Here is a 12,805-nt window from a genome sequence, read left to right on the forward strand (position 1 = left end):
CAAACTAGCTGAACCCTACCGAAACGTTGCTCAAAACAAAACAGTTCTAATCCCATATAGGTACATATAGTATGACACAACATAGATGTAGCATCAGCAAAATTCGTAAAACCAATCACATCCGAATTAAGAACGCTATCCCAAATTATCAATATTTATTTCTTATATTAATATGATCTTTACACAATCGTAATAATTTGTAATATCATAATTATGACCTGATATATTCGTCAATTTGACACGTTGATTTACATGAACTTCCTTTCTCGGGTTGAACTGACACGAGAATCTATAGCGAAGAATAGCGTCGAATGGCGCGATAGGGAGCTATATCTATTGGTTGTATAGATCGACAGAAATCGATTTTATTGAATTTGCCGATGCTATTCTAAGATATGCCGTACTATACTCGAATATGTATTGTATTGTAATTACTGTCAAACTTACGTTAGGGACGCGAACAATACAAATTTTTAAATTGTTCCGCTCAGCCTTATGTTATTAATGAAGTAATTAACATATGTATATATTACACTTCACTATATTGGTTTTCGAAATGTTCCAACGGGCACTTTTATTTTTTAAATAAAACCTTGTCATTTCATTGATGTATGTAAAGAGCTTATTTTGAAATTCGAATAAGTCTTAGTCGGTTTTATTGATAGCAAATATTTCATGTTTAAAGCAATCCCGAGTTCCGTAAAGTTTGCGTCTTGTCAATGATTGATTGCTAATGTATTAAAGGAAAATTTTACCGGCGATGTAAGAAGATTTCATCTGAGAAACTATTTTAAAAGGACAATATTTCATATTATTTACTTGGTAGTAGGGCTTTGTGCAAGCCCGTCTGGGTAGGTACCACCCACTCGTCAGTTATTCTACCGCCAAATAACAGTACTCAGTATTGTTGTGTTCCGGTTTGAAGGATGAGTGAGCCAGTGTAACTACAGGCACAAGGGACATAGCATCTTAGTTCCCAAGGTTGGTGGCGCATTGACGATGTAAGGAATAGTTAATATTTATTACAGCTTCATTGTCTATGGGTGATGGTGACCACTTACCATCAGGTGGCCCATATGCTCGTCCACCAACCTATATCATAAAAAAACTACTATACTATACCTATTACGAAATATTATTTTTATAATGCAACGACTGTTAGCTACCATTTTGTCTTTTTAGTAGAACATATTATTTTTAGTAAATGCTATGATTGCGGCTTTCATCCCAGGTGAGAACTACCGAATATACATACCCTTAATATATATAATAGTAGTTGTTGCGCGTGGATTTGTTCGCGTTTTAGGTCTTGGTTATAATATGTAATAAAAAGATGGCCTATGTCCATTCTTGGAGTTTAAGTTTCATTGGTTGGTCGTGTTAGAGCAACAAACAGACAGACATACAGAGTTACTTACACATTTATAATATTAGTATAGAAGTATAAATTAATCTAATGACCTCGGTAGTTATTCTCCCATGGAAATAGTTAAGTAAAAACCTAATGTGCATGTACAAGCTTCAAGTTTTCTCTGAACAGAGAAGGCATATGACCAGCATTGTAGCATATGTGTAATTTATACGTAATTCTTGTTCTTTAAAATATTTTTAAATGTAATATTGTTAATAATCCTTTATTTACCAGTAAAAGGCCGGGAAGGAAAGCTTGTATATTATACAGAATACAGATACAAAATAGCAAATTTCAGAGACTAAAAGTACATTATATTTATATTATTAAAAATATGACAAAAATCGAATTAAATTCAGTTACATTGCAGATAAATGTTGTAATGAAGTTATTCATTCAATTGTTTTAAAACATTTGTTCATTTTCATTGAAATAACGTTGTATAGAATTTGCGGTCAGGAACAAATTCAGTTAAAAACCAAAATAAATTTACATAAAATATTTTTGTATAGCTTACAACTCAAATTACATCACAACATTAAATAATAAATGTAGTAATAAAGTCAAAAATTACTGACAAATTCTATACGTTAATATTTCTTACTTATTAATACATATATTTTTAAGATGTCTAATAGTCAAAATGACCTAGTAGTCAAAATGACCACATGACCTCAGATGGCTCATTTGCAAGGCGGTCTACCTACGCTATAAAAACAGCGATAAATATCTCTAAATGGCGTGCTTAGCGTAAACGATGAAAATAATATATAAATATAAATACTAAGATATATACGTTATATGTACATATATCTTTATCGTAAACCATACTAATCCAAATTTCTGCAATGCACCTCACCAAGGTCACAAATAGTACAAATAGCCACTTTTTGATAAAATTGATTATTTAGAATATACATGATTATATGTTATGATACTTTAGAATAAAGCTATTTCATACATTAAAATTTGTAAACGATCATGAGCCTAAAATAACCAAGCATTTATTATAAGAGTCTGGTCTATTCTGTCTGGACTCTAAATAACTTATAATGTTTTCTTCTAATTGTTATTTTAATCTGTACCCTCCTTAAATATTCTTACATCTCTGGTATCGACAACTATTCTTTGAACACTATCAATCAATTGAGGGTTTAATATCGAGTTGCGATTGACACAACCTGTAAACGCGTATAATGACGCTTACTTTATAATCAACGACATTTGTCGTAAGAGGGAATCTTGGTAAAACCTTTCTTAAACGGTTTTCTAAAAAATATGTGAGCATGTTCCTTTAAAATAGACATATATAAAATAGGCATAGACGTACAGGGTTCATTTTTTATTTTATTTCTAAATACTGCTTTATGGTTTACTTGACTCGGTGGTAGGGGTTTGTGCAAGCCCGCCAGGGTAGGTACCACCCACTTATCAGACATCCTACCACTAAATAAAAATACGCAGTATTCTTGTGTTCCGGTTTAAATGGTGAGTGAGCCGGTGTAACTACAGGCACAAGGGACATAGCATCTTAGTTCCCAAGGTTGGTGGCGCATTGACGTTGTAAGGAATAGTTAATATTTCTTACAGCGTCATTCTATGTGTGATGATGACCACTTAACATCAGGTGGCTCATATGTTCGTCCGCAAACCTAATCCATAAAAAAAAATACTTTCTGACTACTTTTCCAACTCAGAGACATGGAGGCTGTAAGAAATATGAATTATTTCTTACATCGCCAACGCGCCACCAACCTCGGGAACTAAGATGGTATATTCCTTATACATTGTAGTTACACTAGTTCATTCATATTTCAAAACTATTCACAACAAAATAAGTATTTTAAAACCTACCCATGCATGCAACGCCGTACCATCAAGTAAACTAAAAATCATTAAGTACCAGTGCCAGCAATGTCCACGAGTTCGCTTAGTCACCCTTTCGATCAGAAACTAAAAGGTTACATAATATAAAGTCAAGTAAAGCCAAGTATATAAATATTGACGAATATTATCAAATTCAAGGCCTAGAAGACAGGTTATGGTATTTTCAGTGGATTAAAATCACAATAGGAAGTTCCCAATATCGTATGATGTAATGAGGCTGAAACGATAGGGCTGTTTCATCAATCAAGGCTCAGGACTCAAGACGCTTTTGTCACACGGTTTTTATGGTATCTTCGAGGAGTGATAGATCTATTGTGCCTCGACCGCGTACACGTATCCATTATTAGTTTACACAACAATATTTTACAGGAAAGATTTCAAAAGAAAAGATTAAACTTTGACGACAAATTGCTTTAGTGACAGTCATCTGAGCAACATTGCATGGACTATGATAATATGATATTCAGTTTTAATATTGTTGGGATTGTTCGGTAAATTTTATAAAGTAAAGTAAAGTAATAGTCTGTATGTATCCCAATGCTGGGATAAGGCCTCCTCTTCCATTAAGGAGAGGGTTTGGAACATATTAAACCAGGCTGTTTTAATACGGGTTGGTGGAATGCACATGTGGCAGAAATTTCGATTAAATTAGACACATGCAGGTTTCCTCACGATGTTTTCCTTCACCGCCGAGCACGACATGAATTATAAACACAAATTAAGCACATGAATCAGCGGTGCCTGCCTGGGTTTGAACCCGCAATCATCGGTTAAGATACACGCGTTCTAACCACTAGGCTATCTCAGCTCTTTAGTAAAATATTTTTATATAGACTGTAATTGTTATTTGTCTTATACATATATAGGTGATTGGTAGCTGAATAAGCTTTCATATTATATTACATTGCACAAATGTAAATGTAAATAAGTCTCGAATCCGATGCTACAATAATCTGACACAGCTAGAGAGATATCTGGCGTCAGACTAACGATTTACGTCAAAGAAATCCCTGAGTTTTTTTAATCCAGGATCTGAATCTATTTTGGCGTTGCTATCCTTAAAAGCTGGCAATTAGACTAACGAGGCAGTTACCTAAAGCGGTACAGGAGTCGTGCAAGTATGACCTTTTTAGATATGATACTGGTGTTATTAATAATGAAAAAAATAAACAATAATGTACACTTATGAACGTGTTCATGTATCAGGCTGCTTCCGGCTTTTATTCAACTTATGCTGGTTTCCGCAGAATCTTTTCCATCACCACGAAGCATGAGATACATTATAAACATAAAATCAAGCACATTATTACAATTCAGTGGTACTCTTCTTCTAACCCATAATCTTCGCTATAGATGATGATTCAAACCATTGAGCCGCCACCTCGACTCAAGTGATAAAATTAAAAATGTTCCATTGCGTTACGCAACGCTCCGCCTAGCGATTTAAATTCCTAAGCCCGTGGGCTATTGTAGTCCTCACTCCTTTACCAATCTTAACGCTTAATTTAAAGGGTAAATATAATTACTTGTACCTTCTAACTTAAAAAAAGAATTTGATCACTATCCTGATGATAAGATCGTTTTTAGAATTGTAATTTCACAGAGAAACTTTTATCCCTCTTATTATTACTCCTCCGTGGTCGAATTGCGTGTACACAGGTTTTCATGGGTACGTCACTCCGAGGTCCCAGGTTCGATTCCCGGCCGATTCGACGTAGAAAAAGTTTTCTATATCATTTTGGGTCTTGGTGTTTGTGGTACTGTAGTTAATTCTGATTTTTCATTATACAAGTGCTTTAGCTACTTACATTGGGATCAGAGTAATGTATGTGATGTTGTCCAATATTAATTTATTTATTACATGCGAAAATTATTCGTGAGTCACTTGATTTTTTGTAGGTTGGCCGTCAGACACTCTCAGATGTATCAGCGTAAGGCAAATAAATATTTTCGTTATGTATTATTAAAAGAGGTCTGTTAAATGTTTACACATGCGTCGAAGTGTGGCAAAGGCAAATGTGGCATCAAGAAGCTACAACAAGAAAAGTGCTAATGCCTTTGAAGACGTACTTGAGTTACGTTAATGAGTTCTCGTTTTACTTCGCTGGCCCGACCTTGGACCTTCTTGGCTCATCTTTAAATCACATGGCTTACCATGTGACTTAAAGATGAGCCTGTGTTTTAGGAACTGCCGGATTACTTACCACATAATACATATTATTGTTTAGATATTTATTTCAATTTTTTTCAAAGATGTCCATAAAAAAATAGCCATAAGGACTATACTTATTAGCAAGTATTGAAGCAAAAGTACTTTCTAATATGACGTATATCAGTCCTATGTTCATTAGATACTCTAGAAGTAAGTACTAAATTTATTATAATAAGAAACCGAATCTCTTTATACAAAATTTCCCCTTTATCATCGCGAAATCAAAAACGTTTTCCGTCCCTCCGCAGGAAGTTAAATTGCCCGATCCCTCTTGTCAAAGTTTTACAAATTTAATCAAGTGACGGAAACCAGGTAGATGATGTTTGGACGTTGAAATAAATGGTTTGTTTTCTAACTAAGGATTCGTTCGTAGAATTAATATATTTTTCGTTTGTTGTTTCGAATATAAGCTAGCATTTTGTTTTTTAATAACAACAAAATTTCAGGCTGCTCGATCGTTTTAGATTTAAAATATCTATTTTAATATTCCCAGCTAGTTCCTTGCGTAAATAACGTATCGGGCACGGGAAAACGCTCATAAAATATTTGCATTTGGGTAGTAGTGTGAGTTAAATATTTTCTTGTGACTCACCATATGAAAATCAAACCAAACGAAACTGACAATTCATTTCTGAAGATGAACATATAGAAGATTGTCTATTTCCGCTAATGCAGTAAATGTGGATCTGACCGGGGAATTTGGTCTGAAATGACAATATAACACAAATTACGATTATGAGGCACACACCGAATTCCATGCTTCTGGGATACCCAGCCTGGTACACCAGGTCCACCTTACCTTAAGAAGGAGACCCTACTGGTCTGTTATATTGTTACTGCAAGGTGTATTAAAAAAATGTATATTAAATAATCTAATCAGTGTTCGATCACGGCAAATAAAAAACTTAAAATACGAGTGAAATATAATATATAATTTTTTTATACTATCTTGAATCTATCTTCAAGTATAGGTTTCTAGGGAAAGATGAAAAATTAAGACTATGCGCCAAAGTTGTGAATACTTTAATTGGACATAATACTTTTCAAGTTATTTCAATTATTCTCCCTGACGTCCAATAAAACAACGCTAAACAGCTTAAGTGCCCGAATAAAGTTATACGGTACAAATAAAAACAAACAAGTCCTTTGTACAATTAATCTTTATAAGTCCAACGAACTACGTCCGAAAGAAAGTCGACTACAAAAAATAAAAACTTCGAAACAGATAATCTTACTTTGGAAAAACGTGGTAATGGGGGCATTTAAATCCGAGCTAAGATTTATTCATTGCGTTGAACAGTGAGTTTCTTTTTTTTCTATTATTCTCTCACAAATTTGCCTATCATACACGATAAAATGAATCAACAACGTTTGAAAATTACATGACTTGGAATAAAATTGCTATTGAAAATGCCTTGACAATGAAAATAAAACGAGTTTCAAATAAAGCATAAAAATTAGTGAAACAGAAAAAGAGAAGAGAAGATGGCGAACGCTATGCCACCTAGCAGCATAAGGGCGCAAAGGTTTTTCTTACGAAACGATCTCTGCTTATTCAGTGTACTGTGAGACACGACTTAAAAAACTCATTTATCGCCAACTTATTAAAAAAAAGACCTTCGTTCCTTAAATTACCAAAAAAATAAATAAATATTACACTTACTATTATAATTATATATTATTAATAACAAAGATAGCTTAGCCATAATCAAATATTAACGAATAGTATTACTAAACGTGGGTGCCTAATATAGTTCACGCATAGTATGGGAGTAATGGTTGTAAATAATGTGATGATAGTGTTATGAGTTGGTTTACAATGGCTAATCGACCCTCTAAATAGTCGTTACTATATATCGAAATAACATAAAATGATAATATACGAGTTACTTTATGTGGAATAGTTAAAGCTACGCTAATATTCGAGGCAGCCCTATCGCTTGTATGTATTTAAATTCTACCGAATCCGGTGGTAATAGGTACTTACTATAGTTTGTAAAATGACGATGCAAAATTCATGTTACGATTACGCTTTTACAATTCACACATGGCATCAAAAAAAAGTCCAAGATATTTGATAAAAAGATAATTAATATTTCTAGTCTGTTTATTTTTAAACATTTAAAATGATTTCAAAATTTAGTCAGCGTACTTACATATGATTTCGAATTATATCACATACATTACATACACACATAGACACTACATAGAAAACCTCTTCATTCTAACAGTACTGGAGTTACGCTTGCCTCAACGCAAAGCTGCCTATGATCCCCACGCACCTTTATTTTAGTTCTGCTCATATCAGGATATTTACATCAAAACGATATTGTTATTTATAGGGCAACGATTTGATATCAAAACGTCCTATGTCATGTCCTATCGTTAAATGATGATGAATTTATTAAACCCGTTTCAGTAGGTACCCACGATTAGTATTTTTGTGTCTGTTTCTGGTTTTAATGTTGCCTCATTCACCCTTCCAAACGGAACACAGTAACATACAATAAGTAATGCTGTTTGATTTGTCTGTTGAAAGGATGACACCAGCCCGGGCCTACGTCAATTGGTACCACAAAGTATTATTAATGCAATATAATACAATTTCAAATATAAATTAATAAAGAATTTAAACATGTTATTTAAGTAAACAGAAAAAAACTGTACAAATAATTTAACACGATCGGCTTGATTTTACCCACATTTACTAAATAGTTTTTATAAAAGCTTGTAAAAATATTACATACATTTCGCTTACAAAGGAATTCATACAAAATAGGTAATATTTAATAAAATTATGAAAAGGAATACTTACTAAAAATAGGCTTAAAAATGTACCCTTTAAAGAGATATTTTAAATATAATTATGGCCGAATATAAAATTTGATATTTGTTCAAACATTTGGCCCAATCTCTCATATGTTTTACCAAAAAGCTATTTATTTTCATTGTATCAAATTGGAGGGTTTTGTGTGTCAGTAGCAATTACACGAGCGATGTATTGCTCTTACAAGCTTTCCGTTCCTACGTCCTATTATATATGAGGTTGAACTCCAAATAAGACATATAATATCTCTGAAATAAAAATACATTTTAAAATAAGTATTTAAGTTAAAATATAATATTTATTTGCACATGAACTGATTTTTAGTCATCAAATAACCGAATGGATCTGAACATCTTCTGACCTGATTATGACCATAAAACAAAGCAATGTCCGTATTTTTTTAACGAAAAATAATATTGGTACTAAAAATAACATAGTGTGCAAAATCTCAGTACCGAACAGCGTATATAGTAGAATGCATATAAGTCTATGATCTGTCTGTTAAAATGACAAGTAAAATTTAAATTAAATTAAATTTAAAACCAACTTATAAGAAGTAAACCAACTACGTAGGTAAGAGATCACTAGTTCACTATTCTTTCAATCGTACTATCTGACAAGACCGCAGAAAGAACTGCGAAAGACTATCAGATAGATATATTTTTGTGGGACAAACATAATAACGTCAAAATCCTAACTTCATAACTAAGACTTTCTTATCAGTACGACGCATCATATCGTGATCAAAAAGGATCTCAGGATCTATAGTTAACAATGAGTAATTAATAAGATTAAGTATTGGCAGACCAAAACACTATAAATTAATAAAATACTGAAATTGTGGTGAAGAAGTATCTTTCATACAAAACACAATACATAGAAAAAATGTTCACGTGAAATTCTCAAGAATATATTTTCATTATTTAAATTAGACCTAACTGAAAATGTTGCTGTTAATAAATTAACGTATTTTTATATTTCTATTATAAATGACTACACGTTTATTTCTAAAGAAACATTTTATTCCGACGTCCCAGAGAAAAACATTATGTCAAGTAAGGAATTTATACAAAAAAAATCTGGCTAAGCACAAAAACTCCGAATACATTGCTTTGAAAGACGTAAATCCTCACCAGATTAATTTTATCCCGTCCAATTCTTATTTGAATAAATAAAAAGAAAGTTACAAACACATGCTGACACAGGATAGTCGTTCGTCTGACATAGCGTCAAAGTTTTATAACCGTGTCATAATTTTTGATATGAACAATGTGTGAATTATGCTGGGAAACTAAATTGCTTAAAGTATGATTGCCCAAATATATTTTGGATTGCTCGTGTTTTAGGGTGATGCTAGTCATGTATTAGGCAAAAAAAGCCTATGATCGTTCTTGGAGTTCAAGTTTACTTCATTTCTTTTTTTTTCTTTTTTTTTTTTATTGTATAGGTTGGCGGACGAGCATATGGGCCACCAGATGGTAAGTGGTCATCATCGCCCATTGACAATGACGCTGTAAGAAATATTAACTATTCCTTACATCGTTAATGTGCCACCAACCTTGGGAACTAAGATGTTATGTCCCTTGTGCCTGTAGTTACACTGGCTTACTAACCCTTCAGACCGGAACACAACAATACTGAGTACTGTTATTTGGCCGTAGAACAACTGATGAGTGGGTGGTACCTACCAAGGCGGGCTTGCACAAAGCCCTACCTCTAAGTAATACAGTTCATACAAAATTTCATCAAATTCGATTCACCGGTCTGACCATGAAAGAGTGACAAACAGACAGACAAAATTTTCACATTTATATTATTAATATAGATTTGAATGGATATTTTAATTCGAAAATAGTGTGAAATAAAACGTTGATATAACATTTCTGATATACTGCTCGAAATTATTTGCCAATTAATCTAAACGTCTCAGCCAATGATGCGTCTTAAATAATTGATACGTTGTGTCCATTCGGCCTAATCTCCGAAGTAACCGAAACGCCAATTATATGGAATGTATAAGACATTTTACGACAAACGATTAAACGAGAGAGTTTTTTAATTATATAAGATTTTAAATTAACATGGTTATTTTTATTATTAAAGTTATTAATTTCAGGATATTTAACATGTTTTTTATTTTTTTATTTTTGTTGTTGTTGTATATATATATATATATATATATATTCTAACAGCATTTACAATTTTACGATGACATATATAATTAAATTGTAAACTACATGCAATTTAGTAATGTAGTTTAGTTCAGCGTAATTATATTCAAAGTTGATCACGCTCACTGGCCTATTTCTTGGTCATCAATCAATTTGGCGTTCCAAGTTTTATGAAGTCATCCAATAACGATACCTTTACTAACTGGTTACTGAAGTTCCAATATCCGGCAAAACAATTTAACCAATCAACGAACATAATATAAAAACATTGATCAAAGGCCAATATTCGACAAAATTGTTTGACCAATCTTGGTCTCAATGAACACTGAATTCCGCCTGCCTCTGGGGATCGACGATGTAATTGCGTGACTTTCTTGTTTCGGAAAGGAAAATGCGAAGTAAGCCAGAAATATTGAGTCGGCGAATAATTTTATCCCCTTAATAAAACGATTTGTTTGTTGCTCTTATGTTTCCTGTAATAAAATGGGGTTTTAGTGTAGGGAGAATGATAGTGAGAGTAATGTGTACCTTTATAAATAAACTTTTAAGGTTAATTAATATTTGAGAAATTAAAATCTATTTCGTGTACCTAATAGGTCTTCTGATAAATTATTTATAACTATTTTTGGGACATTATCAGAGTAAATAATTATCATTATAGTGCTAGATGTAGAACTGACTTTATTAGATTCACGCATACTAATATGCATAATGTTTTGCTTGAATTTGTATAATAGCTTACGTTTTTACTTAACAAATAAAATTTTAACAAAAAGAAAAACCGACTTCAAACAAAACACTATTTTAAAACAAATAAAAATGTACTAAAAAGTAATAAAAATAATTGCATATTTAACATATTTTGTAGAGTCATCCTAGGTTAAATGAAATGAAAAATATTAGACTACTTAAAAGTTGATTTAGGATTATATAATGTAGTTATAATTATTGCTATATTGCCTCTGTTCTCTGTCCCTATATCTTTAAAACTACGCAACGGATTTTGATGTGGTTTTTTTTAATAGATAGTGTAATTCAAAGGGAAGGTTTGTGTATATAATAAATGAACAATATAGTAAAGAAAGACTGACAATTTTAGAAGTTTGCAATGTGATGTCGTAAATAAACAGATTCTTTAGTACCTATATTTAGTATCAATATTGCAGCCGTGAGAAGTCGGTACGGGTCGCTAGTTCATTATAATATTCGATTATGACAATTACATGAACATAACCACGTTCCGGAAGGTGACTCAAATATCCAAATAACCTATAAATAAAAGATTCGACCGAGTATCGCTAACGTGCTCCTCAGAATTGTTCCGTTCCCTTCCGTTCCGTTACTTTGTCATGGATCCTGTGCTCAGAACCTTACCAAACTTTCACCAAATTACCCTTGAAGTATATATTTTATAATAAAAAAAGAATTATCAAAATTGGTTAACGTGATTTTCAGTTATTCACCTATTTGTCGCGCATACACGTAATGCAAATTTAAGACTTATGTCGTTTTCACATGGATACCATCATCGGAAAAAAAAATAAAAAAAATGGGACCCCACGGGAAGCACTACCTTTCAAACAAAAAAAAAATTATCAAAATCGGTCCACCCAGTGAAAAGTTATGAGGTAACAAACATAAAAAAAAAAAAAAAAAAAAAAAAAAAAAAATACAGACGAATTGATAACCTCCTCCTTTTGGAAGTCGGTTGAAAAGATAAACATTTAGAAGAAATAGGAGTATTAAAATAAAACATTGATCTCTTAGTCAATTGGTAACCAAGGAAATTGCAACTTTGTCAAAATATCGGATAGACTTAATTTATTTTTAAATTAATTTTCGATTTATAATTCGAAAATAAAATTGTGACAGGTGGAACTGCGAACCACTACTTCTTGTATTATATAATGAAACGTGTTGCATCTTCTGCATTCGTTTATTGAATAATCAAATATACCATATTAAAAACAATGAAAATAGGTATAATTTTATCTGCGACTAAATATAGGTACACATAATAATATATGTAGCTAGTAAATAGTTTTCAGTGTTGCAAGTGAGGATATATTATTCCCAAGTCACAAAGGAAATACTGTTAAAACTATGGATGCGATTTTGTTGCATTTTGTCACTGTCATAAAGTTTTAAAGCGAAATGAAATGGATGAAAATGTTTCGTAAAAGCTGAAATAATATATTATAACTACTTCGTAACGTAGCTTTGCTGCGGGCGATGCCAGGTTACGATCTACTAAATTAGAAGAAGTACAAAATAGAACAAAGGAAAGTCAATATTAT

This window comes from Vanessa cardui, chromosome 1 (genome assembly GCF_905220365.1).
Source record: "Vanessa cardui chromosome 1, ilVanCard2.1, whole genome shotgun sequence".
Classification (NCBI taxonomy): Eukaryota; Metazoa; Arthropoda; class Insecta; order Lepidoptera; family Nymphalidae; genus Vanessa; species Vanessa cardui.